The sequence below is a fragment of the Hemicordylus capensis genome, chromosome 1 (assembly GCF_027244095.1).
Source record: "Hemicordylus capensis ecotype Gifberg chromosome 1, rHemCap1.1.pri, whole genome shotgun sequence".
NCBI classification, from domain to species: Eukaryota; Metazoa; Chordata; class Lepidosauria; order Squamata; family Cordylidae; genus Hemicordylus; species Hemicordylus capensis.
The window spans coordinates 229,019,654-229,046,411 of NC_069657.1; the positions used below are offsets into that span (position 1 = coordinate 229,019,654).

General features: G+C 44.5%; 2 long non-coding RNA genes across 2 annotated transcripts in view; both read right to left on the reverse strand.

Moving 5' to 3' along the window:
• Nucleotides 1-1,060: 1,060 nt before the first annotated feature.
• LOC128341246 (uncharacterized) lies at nt 1,061-5,516 on the reverse strand. The gene is made up of 2 exons (XR_008314281.1): nt 4,613-5,516; nt 1,061-1,193 (listed from the first exon to the last, which is right to left on the reverse strand). It is a non-coding gene; the product is annotated as an uncharacterized LOC128341246 (long non-coding RNA).
• A 10,422-nt stretch (nt 5,517-15,938) lies between these two features.
• LOC128341244 (uncharacterized) overlaps nt 15,939-26,758 on the reverse strand; it is a 111,915-nt gene continuing 101,095 nt past the window's right edge. The window contains exons 3-4 of the long non-coding RNA XR_008314279.1: nt 21,314-21,380; nt 15,939-16,655 (exon numbers count right to left, since the gene is read on the reverse strand). This is a non-coding gene — a long non-coding RNA (uncharacterized LOC128341244). The remainder of the gene's footprint in view (nt 16,656-21,313; nt 21,381-26,758) is intronic.

The window sequence follows — 26,758 nt, forward strand, 5'->3', positions numbered from 1 at the left end:
CTCTGTTTGCAGAGGCTATGCTCCAAATTATACTTTCTTGAACAAATTATACTTTCTTTGGGACCTAAGAAATATATTTACTAGGCTCTATGAAATTTGGATAGCTGATTGCAAACAATTATTTCTATAAAAAGAGTTCTATAAGCATACAGAACAATAATAAAATAATTCAGGAGATAGTTGCTATTAGAAGCTTAATCATGAATTATTCCAATATACTGGAAAGATATTAATCTATGGACCAGTGTTCCCTCTATGAGGGATTCCCAGATGTTGTTGAATACAATCCCCCAAGCAAAAGCCATTGCAGCTGCGGATTCTGGGACTTGTAGTCAACAGCATCTGGGAATCCCTCTTAGAGGGAACACTGCTATGGACTGTTATGAATGGGAAAACCCCAGTTTTAGTAGCTATCTATTTATCTAGTAGGGCTGTGCAATGTCATATTGGGAGTGTCGGAAATGGCCTGATATGGGAGAATTTCCCAATCTGAACCTCGAAAGCTGGTTTTGGTTCAGACTTCTCTGATCCTGTTGCAGGAAAATCAGAGCATTCTGAAGCTCCAAATGCCATCCTGAGTCTGCTCCTCTGTGTGTGTGTGTGTGTGTGTGTGTGAGAGAGAGAGAGAGAGAGAGAGAGAGATCATGGCTAGCAAACAACAACAACAAAACCCCATCTTCTGCCCTCTTTCTGCCCACTTGCCTGCCTGTGCATTTATCTCCTTTTTAAAAGTGTTTTTCAAAAGTGTTAACCATTTTTAAACTCACATTTTAAAAGCAGCTGATTTCTGGGTTTCCCTTTGAGATTCTCTGTAGTTACATCACTTCCCCTATAATTCTCTAGTTTTCTTCTAAGTTTCTTCCAGGTTTCACAGTATTTCCTGGTTACTTTTAAAAAATAATTAAATGGTTGGGGGAAAACCCAATTCTGAACCCAATCCCAACAGGCGTATCTAGGGAAAATAGCACCTAGGGCAAACACTGAAATTGCGCCCCCTGTCCAAACATCTGACACCCATCTTTCAGATAACTTTACCATAATATCAGCTCAAAAATACAAGTCAAGCTCATTAATCTTTTAATATTGCAAAAACTATTTAGCAGTGGACGTAGCCAGACCAAAAAATGCTGGAAAATGACAACTTTCAGTATGCTGGGGCTCATGAAATATCCAAATACTACGTGGAGGTGTACCTGGAAAAATAAACAGAAGTGCCTGTCTAATTCTCTACTATGCATTGTAGCATCACTATTACATAAGTTTTAAAAATAAATGGAGAATTTAACTTTTCCCAGATACTCTGAAAATAATTAAAAGATATGCAGAGTAAACTGTGTCACTGCTTGGAATATATTCTAGTATTTCAGAAAGACAGTTAAAATGAGAGAAAGAGAGCAAGAAACGCCCAGTGGGTCTTAATACTAAGGATTTCACACTGATTCAAAGACAAACTCACCATTAATAGCCATATTATTAAGACATCACATTTAACTCATTTATCACAAGAAGCAAAGTAAGAACAAATGAATACAATCCTAACTCATAAGCTTCAGCTCAGTATTCACAAACCCTGATTCTCTGTACATAGTGCCAAACTGAATATGTATACAGTGACATATATATATATATATATATATATATATATATATATATATATAAAATCTGTAGCCCCTTCAGGGGGCTTCCTAAAGGCTGTAGGGGGAGGGGTCTGCAAATGTACTGCCTCCCCCTGCTGGCTTCTAGGGCCTCACAGGGACCATTTGAGCATGTGTGGTGGCCTTTAAAAAAAATAATTTTTTAAAAAATGGCCACTGAAAACAAAATGGCCACCGCGCATGCTCAAATGGCCTATGTGAGGACTGGCATGGCCTAGGGCCTCACAGAGGCCATTTGAGCATGTGTGGTGGCCATTTTGTTTTCAGTGGCCATTTTTAAAAAAAAAAAATTTTTAATTGCGCCCCCTTTCAAGTGGCGCCCGGGGCATGTGCCCTGCCTGCCCTACCCTAGATACGCCCCTGGGTTGGACCCAGTCCTGACATTTGCATATGTGCACAGCCCTAGTGGCAGAGATGTGATGCAAGCCAAGGATTTCCTGCTTTATAGCTCAGCCTCCAAGCCACAATGCTACACCAGCTCCTAGTGTCAACTTGGAGCAAATCTCCAGTACAGGGTACTGTGTACTTCACCAAGAGATGGAAAATTCAATGAAGTCATGGTTTAGTTTGGAGTGCCCAGTTCCTGTGCTTCATTATCCAGACATAAATATGGGTTGAGGTCACTAAATGCTGATATTTCCCAAGTAAACAGAAAGCCTTTGGTCTGAGCTGAACATTAAAGCAAGGAAATGATAAGAATAATTAATTCTAACAAAAGGAGACACTGCTATTGTATGTTGTTCTGGGAGACCAACTACTGAAATCCTGCCAGGACATAGCTTTTAAACCACTGGACTTCAAGTAATGGACAGTCATTTCAGAACATGGAACATGCCCAATTCACATGTTGTATCTCAATGAGTAATATACGTTTCCAATAGACATCTTTTTTAAAATTGAAAGTTTTAAAGGGAAGATGGCATGCCCATTCAAAGCTTCAATGAATATAGACATGTTTTCCTTATAAAACTCAAATTCACATAGTTACTAAACAGACTGCAGAGACAATTAACAAGTTAGGAATATCGTATACAGTTGCACAAGTTTTGTTTCTCTTGTGTACATTCTTGGCTGGCTTGCTAAAAAATATTTACAGTCCGGCTCTATAAGATCGTGTGAATACACAGCTATTCACAGTGAGAAAACTCTGGCACATGGTCACACACAGTGTCTGAAGGATCACTTGGTGTATATAAGCCAAAGATATATTCTAGAAATCACTGCCATGGGACGAACAATTTTGAAATCTGAATATTATTATGAATCACAACTAAAGGTCTCAGGAAAGCCACAGAGTTGCTTTGGAAGTTGGAACAAAGAGGAAAATGTATAGAAGTCACACCAAAACAGTACAGGGCTGAATTAGACAAATGCTAAGTGAGCTGTCCCTTGGAATAAGCTCCAGGCATGTCAGGATGGGGAAGGGAAATGATCAAGTTCATAGCGAGTGAGAGAAAGAAAAGCAGCTCTCTCTTATTTCCAAGTACATATAGCATCACATTAATGTTGTGAAGTCCTTTCTTGTTTCTCCATGCTATTTCATGTCTAGATGTTGGGAAAGGTGGTCTGGGGATTTCAAATGTGGTTCCTTCAGTATTCTAATGATATTAACTTTTATTTCTTCTTTTCAGCCATTCCAGTATGGCAATGGAGTGAGGAATGGGGTTGATGATAAACTGAAGCTCAATTCAGACAAGACTGAGATACTGTTGGTAGATAGGGATGTGCAAACAGGTTCAACGTCAAACGTGTTCAACATCGAACCAGTTTGGTTCAACAGTTTGGGGTTGAACCGAACTACTCCCTGTTCAGTCCAACACCAGACTAAACACCGCCCATTTGGGGGGTTCACGGGCATTGCTTTTTTTTAATTAAAAAATTATTTAAAATTTACCCCCTCTGGTGAGGGTTCTCCGAGGAGGCTGGGGGGGTCCACGGAGGTCCCCCTCCCTCTGCCAGCCCATTTGGCTGTTCTTCGGCCCATTCGGGCCTTTCCCACTGGCACAGTGGCCTCCAAAATGGCCACAACACCAGGGGGAAAGGCCTGAACAGGTGGAAGAATGGCCAAATGGGCCAATTTTGGAAGGAAGGGAGGCTGGCCGGGGGATGGGGAACCTCCGCAGTCCCCACCGCTGCCTCAGAGAAACCCCCCTGGAGATGATAAGTTAAAAAAAATTTTTTTTTAAGGTTCATGAAACTCTCACACACACACACCCGCTGGATTGAACCGAACCAGGAGGGGGGGTTCAAGGGGGTGCCAGACCGAACTGGCCCAGTCTGGTTTGAGTCCAGTTCAGACTCAAACCAAACCAGACCAGCTGGTTCCATGAATAATCTACTGGTAGATTATGTTCTGGGTCTTGCAGTGTTTGACCCGTTATGGATAAGGCTGCACTCTCCCTTAAGGTGCAAGTTCACAGCTTATGTGTGCTTTTAAATCAAGTTTTACACATCTACAGCCAAACAATACCAAATATTGGATTCGTATTTGGGGTCATCTGCTCTTTTAAGTTGTCCATATTTTGTACTTTGAATATTAATTAACTGCTACTTTTATTCATACTGCTTTGTTGTGTATTGTGAGTTTTATATTTTTTTGTTTTTATCATAGAGGTTATCCCCTCTACTGGAAAACCTCCCTGGCCGTTCTGATGGCTTTTATTTACATTTTTAATTAGCAAACACCAATAAGGAGATTATTTGCAGAATGGCTAAGTTTTGTTATATTGTCTGTAAAATTCATTCTGAATCTATGTAACTGTACTCTTTTACTGGTCAATGACTGTAATAAAATCTATCTATCTATCTATCTATCTATCTATCTATCTATCTATCTATCTATCTATCTATCTATCTTAGTCACGTTCAAAGTCTGATAGAATAGAGCTTCCCCCTCCCCAGATAAAAGTAAAGATTCTTAGGGTTAATTCTGAATCAATTTTCTAAAACAGCAGTACCTGTCAGCCTCTTTAACAAAACTGGACACTCCAGATCGTTCGTAGTTGCAGCCGTTTAAGGGGAAATGATGCCCTTGCAAGAGTGTGGAAAGTTGACCTAGTGAGGTTAATGAGATGGCTGTTAGTAGATTGCATTGTAACAGGAAGGGAGACATTTTAAAGACATTTCCAGTCCATTGTAAAATAAGTGTCAGGCTAAGGTGATTCCTAAAAAGGAAGTGAAAAGGTAAGAGAAACATAGAAAGAGTCTCTTTAATCAATCAAACATATCTCATGGAATAAATATGCTAGCAAGCAGTTCGGTCTACTCTTTAGCTTCAACAAACACACCCCGCAATTAATTTTTCAGATCTCACCTCCTATCTCTTGATCACTTCCCTGGGTAGGATGCAAAGCTTTCCCAAGCTCCTTCCTCTCATCATAAGCAGAACATGACCCTGCCAAGCAGGGCTTCATATGCTGACCTTGGGTGATATATTGATTCCTGCGAAGGGGAAGGGATCAGCATTCCAGAGGAAACACCTTACAGTGGCTGGCTTGGACTCAATTTTCCACGCAGAAGCCATATTTCTGAACCATGAAATTGCCATATCCCCTTGTGAGTTTTACCTCTTCAAGCAGGGTTAAAACAATAGAGGCAAGATTTGCTATTGGACTCCACTGAGGTGATGGGGGAGAACACAAGGAACCACCCGGGAAGGTAACATCTTACCTTCATTATCTGGCACTGATAAAAGAGGATCTGAGTAACTCAGAAAGGCTGCTCCACTAGCATAAAATTCCACTGAGTTATAGGAGTAAAAACCCTAAAGGTCTAGTAATCTGTTAAGTTTTTAATTACTGGCATTTGTTTGGAAGACTGAAAGCAATGCTTCATGATGCTCAAATCTATTGGGGAATTGCTACAGCGGTTTGATGATTTCTACAGAATGACTATACCCATGAAAAACCACACATAATAAATGCAGCTTTATGATAAGAGGTGTTGTAAATGCAAAAAGAAAACCGGCAGGTCGCCCCATCCCACCCACCATATATGGTGGCTACATGATTGTGCCAAAAAATACATGGCTCTGACAAGGGATAAAACAGAAAATATGATAAATATTCAACTGGATTAGGACCCCCGCCCCCTCTTTTTATCTTATACCAAAACACCACTTAAACAATATGTTGAACTGCTTTACTATATGCTAGCAGTAGCTAGGCTAGGCCATGCAAGATCCTGGAAATGATAGTAATTCCCAGTACTGCAGAATGGAAAGTAACGTTTTGCAGTTACAGCAAAATTGTGAAACATATAGCCCTGCTAACTGCATAAGAGACCTCTTGTAAGTGGTGGTTCTGTTCTGGTTAGCTGGGAAACGGCCCCTGTCAGTGTTGCAGGGAGGACATAGGCAGCCTATGCCCCTTGCGGATGGGGCGGCAGTCTCCCTGACAGAGCAGCCCCAGGGTAGGCTGCCTTGCCCCCACAGCTCAGCTGGCTGCTGCGCATGTGCAGCAGCCATTTGGGTGAACGGCAATGCACTCAAGTGCTGTGCCGACCACTCAGTTGGCCGTCACACATGTGTGGCAGCCTGCTGAGCAGTGGCGGAAGGACAGCGTACTCTGGGCTGCTTTGTCAGGAAGGCCACGGCTGCCACACGGGGGGGCAGGGTGCACCACTGGAGTGGTCGGGGAGAAGGGGCGCCGCATGGCAGCTGCACATGGGTTCTTGGAATCTGTGCGCACAATTACAGCTCCACCCCATCCTCTGTTCATCCCAGCAAAGGAGATTCCCAGAGTCTGATGATGACACCTCTCTGGTGGTATTGCTGTTGTTTTGATTTTTGTTTCTTGCTATGTAATCCACATTCTATACTTTTTTTTGGAAAAGTGTTCTATAAATATATTATTAATAATTATCATTATAAAGGTAAAGGTGTGCCATCGAGTTGGTGTCAACTCCTGGCGACCACAGAGCCCTGTGGTTGTCTTTGGTAGAATACAGGAGGGGTTTACCATTGCCTCCTCCCGTGCAGTATGAGATGATGGCTTTCAGCATCTTCCTATATCGCTGCTGCCCAATATAAATGTTTCCCATAGACCAGGAAACATACCAGTGGGGATTCGAACCAGCAACCTCTGGCTTGCTAATTAAGTCATTTCCCGCTGTGCCATTAGGTGGCTTTTAATTATCATTATACTGGAATAAAATAAGGTGGTTTAATAGATTTGCCCCAAATTGGCAGTTGTTAGAACAGAGCACAATCTTCTACTGACATTTTACATTTATCCAATATGTCATACAACTGCATTATTTTTCTACACATTGATTTTGTTGTCTGCATAACGTTAAATAGGTTATTATGTTATACACTTGATAATATGTGCCACCAATGTTTATTTTATCTAGATGTTTAACCCAACCTATGCTTGAAGGGTGAGGGAAGGAAACAAATAATCATAACCTGTTTAATGAAACCTAATGGTAAAAGTAACAGCATAATTTTTTTTTAAAGCAATATGTGCTTAGTTTATTGAATATTGAGTCTGTGGATTGGGATTGAATATTGAGGCTGTGGATTATTTATTAATCTTTTAATAAATAAATAAATTCCTAGATAATTTAAACAAGTTGTTCTAGTAAGAACTAATCTGCATCTTTCCTTTCACTGTCCCTACAACTGGTCTAAATTTGGTCCAAATCAGTTAGGCAGTTCACAAGTTAGCCCACTTGTGCCTCAAACGTTCATACATTCACCATCTTGGTGGATGACATCATCACAAACTATGTGTTTGTGGTATCCCTATGTGTCCCTACAACTGTACCAAATTTGGTCCAAAGGGGGTTGGAATATCATAACTTCATATTTTAGGTCTGACTAGCTGAACCTAGATACTTTGTAGGATATGTTGAAGTACCCTGAAAGAATAACAGAGCATATTTAGTAACATATGTTTCTTGGTTCATGGTGAATTCAATCAACATAATTCTTGCAGCAGAGTTACAACTATCATGTAACACAAGGCCAAAAGTTTAGTCACCTGATTGGACACTATGCTTTAGATTAGTCCCCCACCAACAGAGCAAAGAGGAACCTTGTAAAAGTGATGATTCTCTTTATTTAGCAGGGGGAGAACAACTGGCCCTTTCCATCCTCAGCACATCATCCCTCCATGCCTTAGATTATGAGCCCTTTGGGGACAGGGAGCTATTTTATTTATTTATGTATATCTATGCAAACTGCTTTGGGAATTTTCATTGAAAAGTTTTATATAAATATTCATTGTATATGTCTTTGTGACCAATATCTAGATTGCTGAAAGTAAGATGTCTTACATACCAGCTGCAGGGTAGCAACAGCAGGAGACAGGGCATGCCTCATCACTTGCTTGTGAGTTTCTCAGAGGCATCTGTTGGGCCACTGTGGGAAACAGGATGCTGGGCTAGATAGGCCTTGGGCCTGATCCAACAAGGCTGTTCTTATGTACCATGGACTTGCCTGTGCATTTGACCCTTGATTAATTCTGTGTCACCCCAGTCAGAAAGACCTTGGCCGCATTTGGACATAATGCCAAACCATAGATAAATGTGCCAAAGTTTTGAATTTGTGGTACTGTAATCTGAGCATGTGAAACCACAGTTTTGTCACCCAACTTTGGCTCTGTTCTTGATCCTAAACCTGAATCTGAACCTTCAGTTTGTTGTGTGTTTCACTGCTGAAACCTTGGATTCCAAAGGGCCACTTTTTCACCCGAATGCTGCCACCACCATAACCTGGGTTTTCTGCTTTAGTTCCTCCCAGAAGCATAGATATGGCAGCTCAGCACAGCCCAGCCCAGAAATGTGTCAGTTTTAGGGCAGCCATGTTTCTTGCTAGCCGCCTTTCGAACCTGATGCCTTGCCCTCTGTCATCTCCTTTCTCTTCCTGCTGCTTCTTAGCAACAGGGATGCGATGTCTCTGTAGCTCCTGCATTTAAAGGGAAAGAAACACATTGGTGAATGCCTGCTTTCCACTGCATCTCATGCCCCCCCCCCTTGTCCAAAGCATAGAAGGATGGGAAGAGAAGATGTGGACAGCAAGAGAGGTCTCCTTCAATTCAGGACTGCCGTGATTTGTGCACAAACAGATGAAGCCCTGGTAAAACAACAAATTGAACAGCTAGATTGTTTTCCCACAAAGGACACATATGTCAGGCTGTTGGGGTGTGTGTGAAACCACAGTGCTTATCAGAACTAACAATGTGCCAACCCCATGCATAGAGAGGTTGCCATCAAAACTACATAAGGAACACAACTGCAGAAACACTGGCCATAACTACTTCCTGTGCTCCAGTCAATTAAAGAGACATGTCACCTCTCAAATCTGGTGTCTGTCTGTCCATTTCACTTACCCATCAACGTGTGCTGGTAAGGGAAAACCAGCAGGTCTGTGGCACTTCTCGTGTGCTGGAGTTTGAAAGACAAGAGTTGCAAGGTTCTGGATGGGCAAAGCCTGATTTGCTCTGAGGAAGGGGGTGGTTGGTTTTTGTGCTTGGCACCAAGAGGGAATGAGGATTGGATTTCTCGAGCAACCTGCAACACATGCCTTTACACACTGCCTGCCATGCAAGAACTTCACTGAGAATTACCACAGAGACACACATGCAGGCCAGACGGCTGTTGCCACCCAGCCTGGTTGCTAGTTCCATGCAAACTCCAGGAAAGGGTTTTGCAACACCTTTCCAGGTCCTGGCAGCTGCCACGAACCAACAGTGTGAGTGCTCAATCTGGTCTCCCCATAACACATATCCGTCCTTCTTTTTTTGCCCAACACAGTCACCTGGCTAGCCAGGGATTGCTCTAATCCACAGGTGATCTGCCCTGGGATGCTCCACGGTGGGTGATTTACATATGCCACAGCACTGGCCCCAGCCTTCTGGTCATAGGATGCATCCTGGTCTTTCCTAACTCTGCCCACCTGAAACTGCTTAGACACATTCCAAACTCCTTGGAAGTCTGGAAAGGTTGAGTGGAGTAGAAAAGGTACAGAGTGTGAGGCGAGTCTCACAATCAGTGAGACTCGCCAGAAGTGGGTTTGCGGGGAGAGCGGGCATAGCCCGCTCTCCCCGTAGACAATCAGAAGGCCACCCACATGACTGCCGGCTCTGTCACGGAGCTGGCGTGGGCTGCGAAGATTAGAGCAAAAAGACACGGTTAATGGAGCGCTCGCTCCATTAACCTCAACTTAGGGGAAGGGTATCTTTGAGGGCCACACAACTCCCATTGCAGCACACGACCGCCCAAAAGTGGGTTTCGTTTCCTTAGCCTGCTTTTGGGCAATCGTGAAAACCGCCTCTTAGAGGTCTATTATTAACCAGTTATACCAGGATCCTCACAACAGCGGGGGGCCCTATAGTTGGAAGGCCTACCTCATGAGAGTACAGTCCAATGGAGATCCGAAAGCACAAGGTGCCTCCGTTGTTCCCCAATGGACTAGCCCTCTCATGAAAGGACTAATCCCCCCAGCTGGCAAGCCAGCACAAGGGTGAGAATGTGTTGAAGCTTCCTGGACTGCTTGGCCCGGGTTTATGAATCTAAGAGCATCTTTTGTTACAGTGAGACAAAACCCAGGATCCTTTACCTATTCCCTCCTAGGAAGTGAGTAAGATCCCCTCCCGGAGTAACAGATAACTAGCCTCAGACCTTCCTCTGGTCTTCCCCTGGGATTCATTGGCACATTCCTAGGTCCAGTTCCCGCTCCCCATGTACATTTATACCACAGAATCTAAGCTACAAGTATAAACTCCATTGTTGTTGTCATTCTCTCCCCAAATACCCCATTGCCATCTGCAAGTGCCCCTCGTCATTCCCTGGCATCAATAATTGTGCTCGTGTAACAATTATGCAAGAGTTCTTGCAAAGGCAGAAGTGCAAGTGGCATGAGAAAAGGGTTATAATGTCTTTCCCCTGATGAGGGCAGGCAATCAATGCCAAAAGGCACGATGTCACTGAGCATGTCCCCTCAAGGATTGTAGCCAATGGTTGCTGCTCCACTGATGTCCTGATGCCTTGCCCACAGTCTGGCGATGTGGGCGGTAGGGAGCTTGCTGGGATGCAGCGTCAGTGGACAAGAAAGAGGGAGGAGTCCCTCTGCCCAGAAGCCTCAGGTTGCAAAACACAGGTGAGCAATTGTCTGTGGAATGATTCCCGGCTTCACAGATTAACTGCAGTTTAGGCTCGCTGTCGGCCTTTAAGAGAGCCCTAAAAACTTATTTGTTTGGCCTGGCCTTCCAAGGCTTGTAAAGTGTTGTTGTTTTTTAAAAGTATTTTAATTGGTTTTAAATGGCTTTAATTGTTTTTGAATTGTTTTTATATTGCTTTTAGCACTATGTTTTCAATTGTGTGTTTTTATGTCTTTTTAAAGTTGTTGTACACTGCCCAGAGCCTCTGGACGGGGTGGTTTATAAATGTAATAAATAATAATAATAATAACAAGAAGAAGAAGATCAACAACAATAAGAACAACAACAACAACCACCACCGCAGGTTCATCTACCTGAGTTTCACGTTATGTTCAAATGGGCCCTTTGAGTCATGCCTGTACCTTGGCCTCATTTCAGGGCATAGATTTGGTACCATCTTCCAGGTTCTCCTTACCTATTTTACAGAGATTTCTTCCCCCTTGCTTCAAAACCTTGCAAGAATCTTTGCAGATTTCAGATTAGTTTCCAATAGGTTTCCAGGGATTAGCATTCATTTGCCTCCTGCATTTGGTTCTGCTCCACTGATTGCACTGTTCTTGAACCAGGTTCAACATGTACAAGGATTTAATGAAACATTCCTTCTGATTACTTTAAATGTGCCCTCTTTTATTCTGAGGCTAGTTCAAGACTCCCACACCAATTCCAATTCAAGGAGTGGACACACTTCAAAGTGACAACTTTAATGACTTATATTATATGGGCGATCCTTATCTGCAAGTGCTTTTTATTTTCAATTAATCTCTCAAGAGAGGAACAAGACAGCCATGGTATTTGAGGTACTGGACAAGACCTTGCCTTTTTATGGAGGACAATTTTGTATGGGAACAGATTCTTCAGCTCATGGGAGGCCCCAGAGTCAACTGCAGGACCCATTCAGCCTGTGGTAGCTGCAGATTCTTGCTTGGCTGAACTGGTCATATGACTTGGCTGAGCTGGCCGATGTCAACTGCTAAATTAAGCACAGGTAAGCTTTTGGCACTTTATTGCCACCAGACAAAGGTTACAACTGACTGCCAAAGTCAATCAAGAATGAGTTTCCCATAATGGGATCAGTATACATATAATTGCCTTCAAGCTGAATCAGGAGAGGCTGATGAAAAATGGCATTAGGCATTGCCTAATAATTGGCAATTGTGTGAACAAACATTTATTTCTATGAAGGAGCAGAAAGCCTTTACACCTCAAAAAGTCAATAATTTCATGAATGATTTCCACATAATTTCCAAGAGCTGATTCACAGTACTTTCCCCCTCACCACATGTGCTGACCTGATCTTCCCCATATATGAACTTGTACAGAAAAGGGTAAGGTAAGGGTATGGATTGGCATATCATGGATGCAATCTGTGCAATTTCTGTAATAGTGGTGACCAATAGCATCAGTTCATAATAAACTGTTCACAAGTCATTTCTGGGATAAATGAGTTTATCACACTGGGTCTGCAGCTGCTGAGTCACTCAGAACCACGCATCCCTGGTGTTCTGCAGAAATGGTCCCAGTAAGAGCTGAGCTGAATGTTCAGGAGTTTTGATTTTTGCAGCAAAATCTGCATGTCTGATGTTGCTTTTTGTAGGGAAAACAACTCAGTCACATCACATGAGTATCAGAAGTCTTCCTGTTTGTCCAAGTCCAGGACATCAACAACAGCTTGTAAAGAGCCATCGTAGTGTAGTGGTTAGAGTGCTGAACTAGGACCGGAGAGACCCGAGTTCAAATCCGCATTCAGCCATGATACTTGCTGGGTGACTCTGGGCCAGTCATTTCTCTCTCAGCCTAACCTACTTCACAGGGTTGTTGTGAGGAGAAACCTAAGTATGTAGTACACCGCTCTGGGCTCCTTGGAGGAAGAGCAGGATATAAAATGTAATAGATAGATAACATAAATAAAGTTGCAAAGAGGTGGGAACAGAGGCAACAGGAAACTGCAAGGTCAGACTTGTTCGACTTGCAGGAACTTCCCTGCCTGACAGAGCTAGTGCTTAGACAGTGTCCCGATATATATGAGCCCTGCCTTTGCGACTATGGACATGGCTGGGGGTGGAGGCTTTTGCAAGGCCTTAGTACGGGAGCGTAGAAATGGAAGCCACCTAAGTTTACTTCGTTGGGTCTGGAAAAGCCCAAGTGCAGGGATTGTACAGCTCCCTTGCTCCCAATTTTTCCACAACTAATGAAAAATAGATGACATTTGAAGGTTATGGTATTTTTGATTAATCCTTTCCTTGATCCAGGCCAGCTTTTGAATTGGGCTTTGCTTACTGCTATTCCAGTCCTGCAGTAGAGGAGGGGCTAACAAACAGCCAGCAGCAAGATCACAGAAAAGCAGTCTGCAGGTGCCTCTCTGTAAGGTAAAGTGTGCCATCAAGTCAATTTCGACTCCTGGTGCCCAGAGCCCTGTGGTTGTCTTTGGTAGAATACAGGAGGGGTTCACCATTGCCATCTCCCATGCAGTATGAGATGATGCCTTTCAGTATCTTCCTGTATCGCTGCTGCCCAATATAGGTGTTTCCCATAGTCTGAGAAACATACCAGTGGGGATTCGAACCGGCAATCTTCTGCTTGTTAGCCAAGCATTTCCCCTCTGCTCCACTTAAGCCTCTCTGTACATACAGTCTATTTCATTAATCTATTAGTATTCCTGATTTCCCTCCACTGCCTTGTCCTTGCATACCACAACTCTTTCCCTTGGATTCTACAAAGATCAGTTAAAAGCACCCCAGTGACAATCCTGTCCTATGCATGTGTAGCTGGAAATACGTGAGTTCAGTGGCATGTGCCTAGGATGTCAGCCTTAAGTTTTCTTATAAGCTTGATAGAGTTGATTAATAATAATAATAATAATAATAATAATAATAATAATAATAATAATAATAATAAATAAAATGCTTGGACACTAAACCCATCAAAGGAGGTTATTGAGGGAAAAGATACTACAGCTTGAGGTTTCCGTGTGGCTCTGCTCAGAAGGGCATGCATTTTAAAATAAATGAGAATACCATTTCACTTTGATATGAAGCCTACAAAGACTAGCTAAGAAAGAGTTCAGCAGGTGGGAGGCAGGGATCTCTGCCCTACCCAAATTGTTGGGGTTCCACCTCCCTAGCCCAGCTGCTGCTTGTCCTTCCAAGACACCTGTTGCCTCTGGTCACTTTCCATTTCACAGGATGGGATCTGTTACTAGGTGTCGATGGAGTGCTTAGCTGTGCAGAGGTGGTCTCAGGAACCAGAAAGACCAAAGGAGGAGATGAGACTGTGGTCAAAAGCAAGCAAGAAGGTGAGAAGAGATGGGCAGAGGTAGCACAACCCCCACTCTTCATGGCACAAAGGCTTGCGAGGCAGTCCTGTAAAGGGCACCCTTGCAGCGAAGGCAGACAGGCATTCTGTCAATCAAGCAGAGGTGTGCGTCCATCTTGGAACAAATGGAAACTGAATGGAATCAGGCCCAGCGTCCAGCATCCGCTCATTCCAAAACAAATGCAGAGAAACCCTGACTGGAGCAAAGGGTATGTGTGCCATTCAGTTCCATTCAGCCCACCCCCCACCACCCCCCATTCATTTTCAGGATCAGGGGCTGGGGAGCTTACCTTGTTGCACTTTAGGCTTCTCTCTCTCCCTCTCTCCCTGTCTCACTTTTTGTGGCTGCCTTTGCCAGCAGCCATTTTTTCCTGCAATGTGCTGGGCATGGCATTGGGCCAGAGCACAATTTGGTGGGTGGGGTGGGGGTTGGGAATGGCAGTTTCCACAAAAACATGGAAGCCCATACTGGCCTGTGCCATTTCCCTCCACAATTCCCCAGATGAATGCAATGTCCCGGGCACTGTGGGGGGACAGGAACTGTTACCAAACAAATCAGTTTGTGGACAAACCATTACTAAAATGAAGCAAGTTTTTAACAAGGGCTGACAAACTGCACATCATAGAAGGGGGACACATACAGGTGGATGGATAGCCAGCACAGCAGCATCCCTGTTTGACAGGTAGTGTGCAGCGCAATGTGTCAGCCAAAAATGTAAGATGACATAAACATTTTTCCTTGCACACCCCCAATTCTATGTGGGATGGAAGTGGCTTGAATACACATTCTCTGCCCTGAATGCAGCAGCAAAACACACCTAGGAGTCTTGTAGAACTTTAAAGATGAAAAGCTCGATTGTGGCATAAATGTCCATCAATTGGAGTCCACTTCATGAGATGCAGGAGGTATTATCCTCAGCTGATATGTGTGAGTATGTACAAAGGAACAAAAAAGAGGGCCAACAATGGGGCCACACATCTGTAAAATGCAGGAGGCGGTGTGTTCAAGTGAACATACTTGTGTGTTCAAGTGAACACACACGTGATGCCACTCCATCACAGTTAAAATGTTACAACCTTTCCTTTTATCTGCCATTAAGCAGTGGAAAAACCTGGTGAGAAGTTTGAACAGATTGCTCCTATCCTTTTGGGTTTTGTAAATGTCAGCAAGGGACAGAAGTGGCAGCTTGGACAGGGAGCTTTTGGGAGAAAGTAGTGTGTTTAAATAGAAAGGTGGATGAAGAAACGAACAACCATTTCTGTCTCTTTTTCTCTTTATGCCGACATAGCATCAGGGGCATGGCAGGCGATATGGGAGGCCATGCCCTTGTAGTAGTCTCTATGGAAGTGTTCCGATGTACATAGGTCAGAATCCTCAACCTACTTTGAAGTGCTGCCATTGACCTTTGTTGGAATGTACTGAAGCAAATGCTTGGAGTAGATCAGCTTAATAAACAAAGTGCAAGAATCTCCCCCCGCCCCCGCCTCTGCTATTCTACTGTTCTCCCATCTGATCCTACAAATGGACCTTGGGATATGGGGGAAAGAGACAGCTGGGGAGGCAAGGCCTCATAACAAACACAATGGAACAAACTTTCATTGCTTGTCATTCTTTGGAACTTGACAAAGATGTTTTAAGACTCACAGTCTGACAGAAGAATACAGAGGGGGAACAAAAACATTTTTAGCAGCTTTCATGGCTAAAGTACTGAATTTCCATTTCATTTAAAACATTCTTTTTGAAGCACAGATTTCAGTTTGTTTGGGGACCATTGGATTCCTGCTTTGGAACCCTGGAACCCATTTGGAGGATCCTGTTTCATTTTTGAAATCTCATTAGTATTTTTAACCTTTTAAAATTTATTAGAATTTTACAAAATTTACAAACATTAATCAAAAGTATATTAACAATTAATCAGAAATCTATTAAACACTAGTATTAAAAAAAAACCCCACAATTTAAAAAATGAATGGAGCATCACAATCTCCAATATCCAGTTAAGCTTCCCTTATCTAACCTTGAAATCTACATTCAGGTGCCTGGCAACATAAAGCATATAAAGATATCACGTCAAACACCTGAACAGGGTGAATATTATCTGATACTTTATTGTTCCAATATATTATAAAGCATCTCCAATTGTGAACACATCTTTCTTTCACCCAAACACCCTCTTGACACTTAATATGAGTTAACTTAATTCAAACAACAGTGTCCAAACTTCAACAATCCAGTTTTGTCATGTAAGTGAGGTAGGGGTTTCCAGTACTATCAGTTTAGCTGCAGTTAAGAGTTAGTTTGCTTATTTATTTATTTTTTCATTTATTTATTTACTTATCATACTTTTATACTGCCTGATAAGTATATCTCTAGGTGGTGTACAAATTTTAAAATATTTAAATGTCACAAATTAAAATACATGACAATAAAAAATAGAATAAAATTATTAAAACAAGTTTTTAAAATTATTACAATTAATTCTAATTAAAAGCCTGAGAAAACAGGAGGGTCTTGAAGTTCTTCCTGAAAACAAACAGAGAAGGAGATGCTCTTATTTCAGCAGGAAGCTTATTCTAAAGCCCTGGGGCAGCCACAGAAAAAGCCCAGTCTACCAAACAAGCCTGTGGCAACCATAACTGGACCTCTCCAGAAGATCATAACAGGTGGAAGGGATTATGGCAAGAGAGGCGCTCTCTCAAATAGCCTGGACCCAAGCCATTAAGGGCTTTATAGGTAATAATCAGCACTTTGTATTTCACCCAGAAACACATTGGCAGCCAGTGCAGTTCCTTTAGAACCAGTGTTATGTGGTCCCTTAGTGTTGTCACAGAGACCAATCTGGCTGCCACATTGTGTACCAATTGTAGTTTTCAGACTATATACAAAGGCAGCCCCACATAGAGCACTTTACAGTAGTCAAGCCTGGAGGTTACCAGCATATGTACCACTGTTTTAAGGTCATTTACCTCTAGAAATGGACGTAGCTGACATATCAACTGAAGCTGATAAAAAGTGCTCCTGGCCACGGCCTCCACCTGAGAAACCAGAGAGAGCTTTGGATCCAGGAGCACTCCCAAGCTACGTACCTGATCTTTCATGGGGAGTGTAACCCCATCCAGAACAGGCAGATCTAAACCATCTCTTGGGTCCTCGCCCCCCACAGTCAGTACCTCTGTCTTATCTGGATTCAACTTCAGTTTGTTATCCCTCATCCAGCCCATTGCTGCTTCCAGGCAAGCATTTAGGGAAGACATGCCATTTCCTGATGAGGTCAGCATGGAAAAGTAAATCTGGGTGTCATCAGCATATTGATAACACCCGGCACCAAACCTCCTGATGATCTCCCCCAGAGGTTTCATGTAGATGTTAAAATGCATTGGAGACAGTATGGAGCCTTGTGGGATTCCACACTTCAGTTCTCACTTAGCTGATTGTTGTTCCGACAGTCTCCAAGTGACACTATCTGGAATCTGCCAGAGAGGTAGGAGTGGAACCACTGTAAGACAGTGCCACCCAATCCCACCATGCCACCCAATCTCACCTCCCCCAGGAGGTCCGGAAGGACACCATGGTTGATGGTACTGAAAGCTGCAGAGAGATCCAAAAGGACCAGCAGAGTCACACTCCCTCTCAGGGGCGTAACTACCATTAGGCAAGGGAAGGCGGCTGCGTGGGGGCCCCCAGGCCTCGAGGGGCCCCCCAGAGGCAAGTCACATGTGAAGTAAGTGTGTGGGGGGGGGCCAGCAAGGGGCCCATTTTAAAATTTTGTCTCTGGGCCCACTCCAGCCTCGTTACACCCCTGCTCCCTCTGTCGATAGCCAATTGGAGATCATCCATCAGGCTGACCAAGGCAATCTCAACCCCATAGCCCACACAAAAGCCAGTTTGAAATGGGTCTAGATAATCTGCATCATCCAAAAGTGCCTGGAGCGGAGAGGCCACCACCCGCTCAACCACCTTGCCCAACCATGGAAAATTAGAAACAGGTCTGTAATTAGCTAAAACTGAGGGATCCAGCATAGCTTTCTTCAAAAGTGGTCTAATAATAGCCTCCTTAAGACAAGGAGGCATCCTGCCCTCCCTCAGAGAAGCATTTATAATATTAACCAGACCCTCTCTGATAATATGATTATCTGATGCGATAAGCCAAGTTGGGCAAGGGTCAAGAGAACAGGTTGTAGGGTGCACAGCCAGGAAGCAGTTTGTCCACTTCCTCAGGAGTCACAAACTGAAAATGATCCAATCTAATCCCATAAGAGGAGTTGCTGGACAACTCCACAGTAGACTCTACAGTAACTGTGGAATCCAGCTCGGCCCGAATCTGAGAGATTTTATCCGCAAAAAAGTCGTTAAAGACATCACAATGAGTGACTGATGGTTCCAAGTTTAAATTCAAGGGGGAAGGGGTACATACTAGCCCCCTCACAACCCAAGACAACTCAGCTGGACATGAATTTGTGGAAGCAATGTGGGCAGAAAAGAACTGCTTCTTTGCCGCCCGCACTGCCAGAGCATAGATCTTCAAATGTGCTCTGTGTTGTGCCCGATAAGACTTGCACCAACTCTTCCTCCACTTGCGCTCTAATAATCTACCTCGCTGCTTCAGTTCCCGTAGCTCATCCGAATACCACAGGGCTGTCTTTAAAGCAAGTTGGAGAGGATGCTTAGAAGCTATTGTGTCTACTGCTCTAGTAAATCCATTAATCCATCTTTGTACCAGAGCATCGACAGAACTGTTAGTAGATCCAACCCTAAACCCCTCCAAGGCTTCTTGGAATCCTGTTGGATCCAATAACCTTTTCCCTGTCTTCAGGATATACTGATGATTTTATATTACAGCATAAAATCATCACTAGGTTAAGGAACTCCCATTAGTTTTTGTATGTTTTGTGGGAATTAAAAAACCTGGCTGCTCGCTGCCTGCATAGGTGGCGTGGCCAGTTTGCCCCAGCACCCTTCCAAGGAAAGGGTAGGAGCCTATTGGCTCATTTGGCTGAGGAGGGCAGGGCTTTTGCCAAGCAGCTGCTTGTCAGCGTCCTTCCTCCTCAGTTTGTTTTTGGCAGCCAAGGAGGAAGGACATTCTTGGGGCTCTGATTTAGGTCTAGGCTAACTGAAGGCTGAGCCTTGGAGGAATAGCTGGGCCAGGGGGACTCAAGCCAAGTGCTCTTGAGACAAGCAGTGCCTTGTTCGTGAACAACACTAACTAGGGCACACTCTCATCATCGGCCCAAAGAAGGCCAAAGGGAAGAAAGGGGGCAAGTCGATAAGGCCACCTAGGAGGCCAGCCCCTCAATCTTATTTTGAGGATGTGGATGATCTGATTGATTGATTGATTGATTGATTAAGTGCCGTCAAGAGTAGTACCCCACTGTCTTCTGGGTGGGAGGGGGGTGTAGTTGGCACATGGCAGTTGACATTTGGCACTGTCATGGGAGGAGAGCTGGTCTTCTGGTAGCAAGCATGACGTCCCCTTTGCTAAGCAAGGTCTGCCCTGGTTACAAATGAATGGGAGACTAGAAGTTTGAGCACTGTAAGATATTCCCTTCAGGGGATGGAGCCACTCTGGGAAGAGCATCAGAAAGTTCCAAGTTTCCTCCCTGGCTTCTCCAAGATAGGGCTGAGAGACATTCCTGCCTGCAACCTTGGAGACGCCGCTGCCAGTGTGTGAAGGCAATACTGAGCTAGATAGACCAATGGTCTGACTCAGTATATGGCAGCTTCCTATGTTCCTATGTTCCACTGTCCAAAAAACAGCCAAAATGAATAGAAGAAATGAAGGTGTGTAATGAATCCTCATAGGGATTCAATGAGGGACAGTTATTATACACCAAGAATCCAAACACTTGAAAAACAGTGACCACACATTTTGCTCCATAACTCCACTTCTACAAGGGCCAGAGCGTAGCTTTTTTTTTTTTTAAATGAAAGCTGGGAATTTGGGGAAATTAATAGGAGGGATCAGAATTTTGAATCAACTTGAATCGAATCAGGCATGATTCGATTTGTATCCGAATCTAGCCAATGGACCACAGGGGTGATTTGTTTTGTCTCCACATTACCCAAATCTGCTAGATTTAGGTACAAATCGATTTGTAGTTGAATCAATTTGCACATCCCTAATTGCTGTGCAACTTCAAGGGCATTCCATGAGCCCCTGGTGGTGCAGTGGTAAAACTGCCGCCCTGTAACCAGAAGGTTACAAGTTCGATCCTGACCAGGGGCTCAAGGTTGACTCAGCCTTCCATCCTTCCGAGGTCGGTAAAATGAGTACCCAGAATGTTGGGGGCAATATGCTAAATCATTGTAAACCGCTTAGAGAGCTTCCAGCTATAGAGCGGTATATAAATGTAAGTGCTATTGCTATTGCTATTGCTATTGCTATTGCTATTGCTATTGCTATTCCTAACGGTGTGGGGATAGAATGGCTGTGGAATACCTTTACAGCACTTCTGGGCTGCAGTGCACTCCTTTCAATTGTTTCTGATGGAATGGAACCCTTTCCAGAGAGGAGAGCCGCGGGATTGCACAGGGGACTGCACAGAAAGTAGCCCAGGGCTACATTTTCTAAGGTCTACATTTGAGTTTGGTCAGAAGAGCTCAGGGAAGTAGGGATGTGCAGAATGTTCTGTGTTCAGAATATTCTGCCTTGACACAAGCCGTTTTGAGTTCCTGAGCTCAAAACACAACACTCTTAAGGGAAGCTATTTCGTGCTCATATTGGAATGACCTGTTCCAAGGCAGAACATTTGGACCCATTCTGAGAGCCATTTTGGAATCCGAAATGTTGGTTGGAATGGGTCAGAAAATTTCGACTGAACTGGCTCAACCAGTTGTTGCGATGGAATGGTCTGCCCATTTTGCATTCTGTTCTGCTCTCAGAACAGAATGCAAAATGCCTTTCATGAACAGCCCTTTAGTCAAAATACAAAAGTGTGTTTTGTTCTCACCCCTAGTCTTCCACTAGACTCAGCTACATATTTCATAAAGGCCCTTCGTACAGAGTAGATGTCCTTCCCCCTGCCGATGTGGGAGGGACTCCAGGGCAGCCACTTTTGCCTGAGCATCCTTGGCAATGAGACCATTCTGGGCAAAAAGTCCCATGGAGAATCACTCCCTATGCTAGCCCCAGCCAATACTGACACCAGCCACTGATGCGAGCCCCACTTGCTGGGCTGCCTCACCTCCAGGTCAGTGGCAGCGCTGCCAGATGACTAACTGTCTGTTGGAAGTGTCCTTATCTGTTGAAAGCTAGGAATGGAAAACATTAGTCATACTTAAAAAACAATACTTTGTAGCACATTGCTAGAAGGCATGTAAAACATTCATGAGAACATTATGTCCTTGAATGCCAAACAGAAAATATGTTTTGACATAGAGAATATATTCTATTATATACACAGCTAAGGCATCCCCGTTGAAGCTTTGCTTTAGTGTGAGCTGTGTGTTAGGCACCACTATACAGATCATATAATCTGCGTAGTTGTATGGACAAAACAGGGACAGGGACAGGGACAAGGACAAGAGCAGAATTTTGCACATGGCTGTTTGATGATCCTCTTTTTGTAAACAAATAGGCAATGTACAATCAAATCAAATCAAATAATTCAAACACTAAAACAATAGTATTAATGAAAACAGAAGACAATTTAAAACCATATTAAAAGGACAGGAATTTTATTTTATTTTTTAACTTCGTGCCTATGTGGTGGTGGGCTCTCTGGGAAGCTGGTTCCAAAGCTGCAGCACCACTATGACCTGCCTTGCCCTTGCTGGGCCCCACTAATTTGGTATTGTCCATGCAGGAACCAGAGGAAGGATTTTCTCACATATCTTCAAGAACAGAGGGGTTCATACAAGTGCGAAGTCTCCCACAAGCTGATACGGTAATTGTTGGATGGCAGTGGTCATGTAGGGAAAGTGAGGCAAGGTTGTTTCAGGCAAGGCTTAGCTGAAGAGAGGCTGAAAAGGAGTGGGAAAGAAATGGATGGACAAAGAGAGCAGGAAGGCTATTGTTGTAAGGATCGGCACAACAAAAGACTAGCTGACATTCTAACACTGTGTACGTGCAGCCAGAAGCAGCATGTGTGCATTTTCGCTTCTGAGGTGCTTCTACATGAGGGCATTGATTTCTGCTAATCTCCTCTTCTCCCAGAAGTACTCTGTGCAATGCACAAATGAAATGTGTCCCTGAGGGCTGTGTGACTCTCAGGGACATATTTGCACATTGCACAGAGTGCTTCCAGGGGAAGGAGAGATAGTCAAAAATTGCCCTCTGTGAGCAAGCACCCACACTTCACAAATGGGAATGCATCTGCCACATGTGTGCTTCTTTTGACTGCATACACAAGAAATTAACCAAGATGTCAGCCAAAGTCAGGAGTGACAGGAGGAGACCAAGGGCCCCAGTACAAGATCATCTTGTGTGGAACAGAAATTCAGTCCTGATTCAGAAGACACTTGATTCACACACACACACACACACACACACACACACACACACACACACACACACACACCCCAACAGCCTTCCCACCCATTCACCCTTTCCCAAACACTCAGCATGCTTGGAAGTGTCCATTGCTACCAAGAACTCTTGCTAACTGGAGGTGCCCTTTAAAGAGGTGCCCTTTAAATTGGTGACTCTCTTATGCTTAGCAGGGGGAGAGCAACTGGCCCTATCCAACCCACAGCATCCTTCCAGTGGTTGTTGCTGGTGTCTACCTTGTTCTTCTTTTTAAACTGTGGGCCCTTTGGGATCAGGGAACTAGAGGAAGAGGTAGAGGGAGGAGCAAATGTCATTCTAAAGCCCTCATGCTGGGAAGCATGAGATCTGCATTGCCCTACCTACAGTGATGGAGTATGCTCATGGGAATGCCCAGACCGTAGTCTTCTGCGGTCACCAACCTCCACTTTCACCTGGAACTTTTCCACACAGGGCTTTTAGTTCACACCTCCTCCAGAATGGAAGGTGTGCATTCACATATCGGCCAGATTTACCCCAACATCCCTGCAAGCTATCAAGGAGCATGTCACACAATTTGGATTTTTTATTGTGCGTTAGAGTGTAGCCCGATATCTATCCAGGATGAAGAAAATCTGGCACAGCCGTAGCGTTCCCCTGGTCTCTGCACGCACAGAGGCTAGGGCTACACTGCAGCCATGCCAGATGCCGGGTGGAGCACTGCCACCCCATGCCTGGATTGCGGGTGGAGAGAGGCACCTTACAGGTGTTGCTTAGACGCTGGTAAGCACCTGTGAATTATTCTTTAAAGGTGCCTATCGCCACCCAGTGCAGCCCTCCCTCACTGGCCGCTCCTGTGTGCAAGTGAGAAAAGACTCCAGCTCTGACAAGTAGTCGTTACTGCCGCAGGTAAAGCAAGGCAAGGTTGGCTCTAGGTGGGACTGGCAAGGAAGAAGCAGTGGCCTTTAGGGAGGACTCGGCTGGAAGATGAGAGGAAGGATTCAAAGCTGGCTCCAAAGTTGCAAGGAGTTAAAGGTGTGGGCAGTCACTCTGTCTCCTTCAGTGAAGAAATGTGTCTAGGGCAGAATGCCGTGAAATATACAAACTCGGGAGCTCAAAGAGACTCTGACCAAGTCCCAGGTGTGCATTACATCTGACAGATTTTTCAGCACGTCTACATCCCAATATATCTCCAAGTGGGTGAAAGTTTTAGTTCTCCACAGTTTTCAGCAGTCTTAGAAATATGAGGTGTTGGTCTCATGAAGATGGGATAAGTACCAGCATGAGGCTGGTATGCAAGTCCCTCAGTGCTTCCCCAGGTGTGGCTCTGGTGTTTTATACCAAGAAATCAGATGTGGAGACTTCTGCAGGAACTAACACTCAGAGCCGTGATGTTAGGTTGATGGGGAAATTCATGTCCAAAACAGTGTTATTGTCATCTTCTTAGAAACTCACTATTTTGTAAGGGAAAGTACACTAGAGGTGTTAGTCAAACACCTCATATTTCTGGCTGGTTGCTGTTTAAATAATTGAGAAATACTTTCCAGTCTCATCTGTCACTTCCTAAATTATCTGAGTTAGTCTGTGGAGCACTGTTTAGAAAGAAATTGATGCCCCATTGCTTTGTAACAAATCTCGCAGATATCAAAAGACCAGCCAGAATGCTCTTGCATTTCTTTTGTTGTTGTAATGACTTTTTGGATCGCAATCAATGGCTGCCTTCACACATCATGCCAAAACGAGCCTGAGGTTCCATTTCATGGTTGTCCAAATGCATTGGTTTTGATGTGAGAGTGACCTGAGGTTTTCAAGCCAAAACTGTAATCTGAACCTTGAGTTTGTAGTAAGTTTCGCTGCTCCAACCTGAGGTTTGAATGTGGCATTGTGTTGTCATCGTGTCGCTGCTGTTGAAACCTGGGTTTGTGCTATGGCTGCTGCTGGGTTTGTGCTGTGACTGGCTCAGACCAGTCCAGAAATGTGCCGGCATGGCCACCCAGCTTGCCAGGAATTGCTGAAAATAGGGGCTTCCCTCACCCTTGATTACCTGTGGCGGCTGATCTGCATTTGCCACAATGTCAGTCCTAGACCAGGAATTTTGAATGTCTACTAGGAGCCATCCCTGATCTTGCCAGTCTGAGCCCACAGGGAAACGGCTGGACACATGGAGCAGCCTGGAGTCCTTGGGAGTCTGTAGGAGATGAGAGTTAAGGGAAAGGCAAGGAATATGCGTTCTATTTTTAAACAGATATGCCGGGTGGACACACAGCGGGGGGCCCTATAGTTAGACCGCCTAACTCATGAGGGCACAATCCAACAGAGATGTGAAGCTCATGGAGCCTCTGGTCCTCCCCAGTGGACTGGCCCTTTCATGCAAAGGCTAATCGTGGCCAGCAAGCCAACATGGGGGCAGGGATGTTTGGGGGCTTCCTGGACTGCTTGGCCCCAGTCTACGACTCCAATAGCATCCTTTGTCACAGTGGACCAGACCCCAGGATCCTTTGCCTGCCCTCATATACATATTCCCTTCTAGGAAGTCATCATGATCCCTTCCCAAAATAACAGAAAAATACCAGCAATCATGTTTGTGCAAGACAGTTTGTTTGGCTGCGGGGCTCTTGTGAGGGTGGTGGTGCAAATGTTGTGTGGAAAGGGTTTAAATGCCATTTAAACCATTTAAATGCCCTTTCCCTCCTGAGGGTGGGCAGTCCATGCTGAAAAGGCATGATTGTGCTGGGCACCCCCCCCCCGCCCTGAAGATTGTAGCCAATGGCTGCCACCCCTGCTGATGTGCTGACGCCTTGCCTGCAGTATGGTGATGCAAGCATGTCTATGGAGCTCACCTTGGCAGACCAGGAAGAGAGAAGGATTCCTCTGCCCTGAAACTCGAGGTTGCCAGCCCATGGTTGGGTGATCATCTGTGGGATGATTCCAGGTTTCACTGATTAACCTTGGGTTTGTCAACCCATGGTTTCACTCTGTGGACCGGGTCTCACGATCAGTGAGACCCGGTTTGGGGTGGTGAGCGGGGAGAGCGGGCTAAGCTGTAATGGAGCTGGCAGGGGCTGGGGGGAGCGGGGGCCAATTGGCCCCCACAAGCTCCAGCATGCCCTGCGCGGGCATGCTGGCAAGACCGCCGGAGCTGGGAGGTGGCTTTTCACCTCCCCTCCGGGGGTCTCCTCGTGAGTAGGTGTGGCGCAAAGCTGCACCACGGCTACTTACAATCTACAAAACCAGGTCTGCAGAGCGCTCGCTCCGCAAACCTGGTTTTAGGGCAGGGGTTCTTGAGCGGGTTACCTGTTCTAGAACCCCCAGGTTCGCAGCCAAGCCAAGTTCTTACGATCTGCAAAAATCAGGCTAGGCTCTCCGAGCTCGATTTTTGCAGATCGTGAGAACAGCTCCTGTGTCTGAAAGTGGCCACTTGCTTGGTTCATCAGATGCATACTTACCCTGGTGGTACTGCCTATTAAAGTAAGAATAGCTCAATGAACCAGATTTTGATAGAGATCATGTTGCATGGAGAGAAGGGTAAACTCTTTCCCAGTCCCATTTTCCTGCTAAAAATTGTCCCTTCCAAGTTAATATTTCCCCATGAAGCAGTAGTTTGCACTGAGCAGCCAATCTGGGGCAAACAGAAGCTTTGGAGAGGGCAATTTCTGGCAGGAAAAAGGTACAGGGGTGGGGTGGGAGTTAACTTCCCCTTCCACAAACACCAAGGTTTCAGTCAGGACCCCCTCCCACTGGTGGCTGTTTTTGCAGGGTGTGGAGAGAGGTACTTCTGAGAACTGAGTTCTAAGAGGTACTTAAGCACACCTCTTAAAATGAAAGCTACATGATCAGTTAATCTGAAATAATGACTTTTAAACTTGCTCTGGCCCCTGATTGATTTATTACTGGAGTAATTCCAAGCAAAAGCGAGGGAAGGAATACTTTAGAAAATGTGGAGTTCTTGACATGACTCTTTCTAATCTTGGGACAAGCAATCAAGCAAACAATAGCATGGCCACTCTCTCCGATATGCAGAAGGAAAGAGGAGGTGAGAACTCCCTAGAAGCACACAGTGAGAAATTAACAGATAGTTGGCTTTCCCGCCAGGCAATTTTCTCAGAATGAGAAGGTGGCCTCTGTTTTCAAATTAAAACCTAAGTACTTAAAGAAACAAATATGT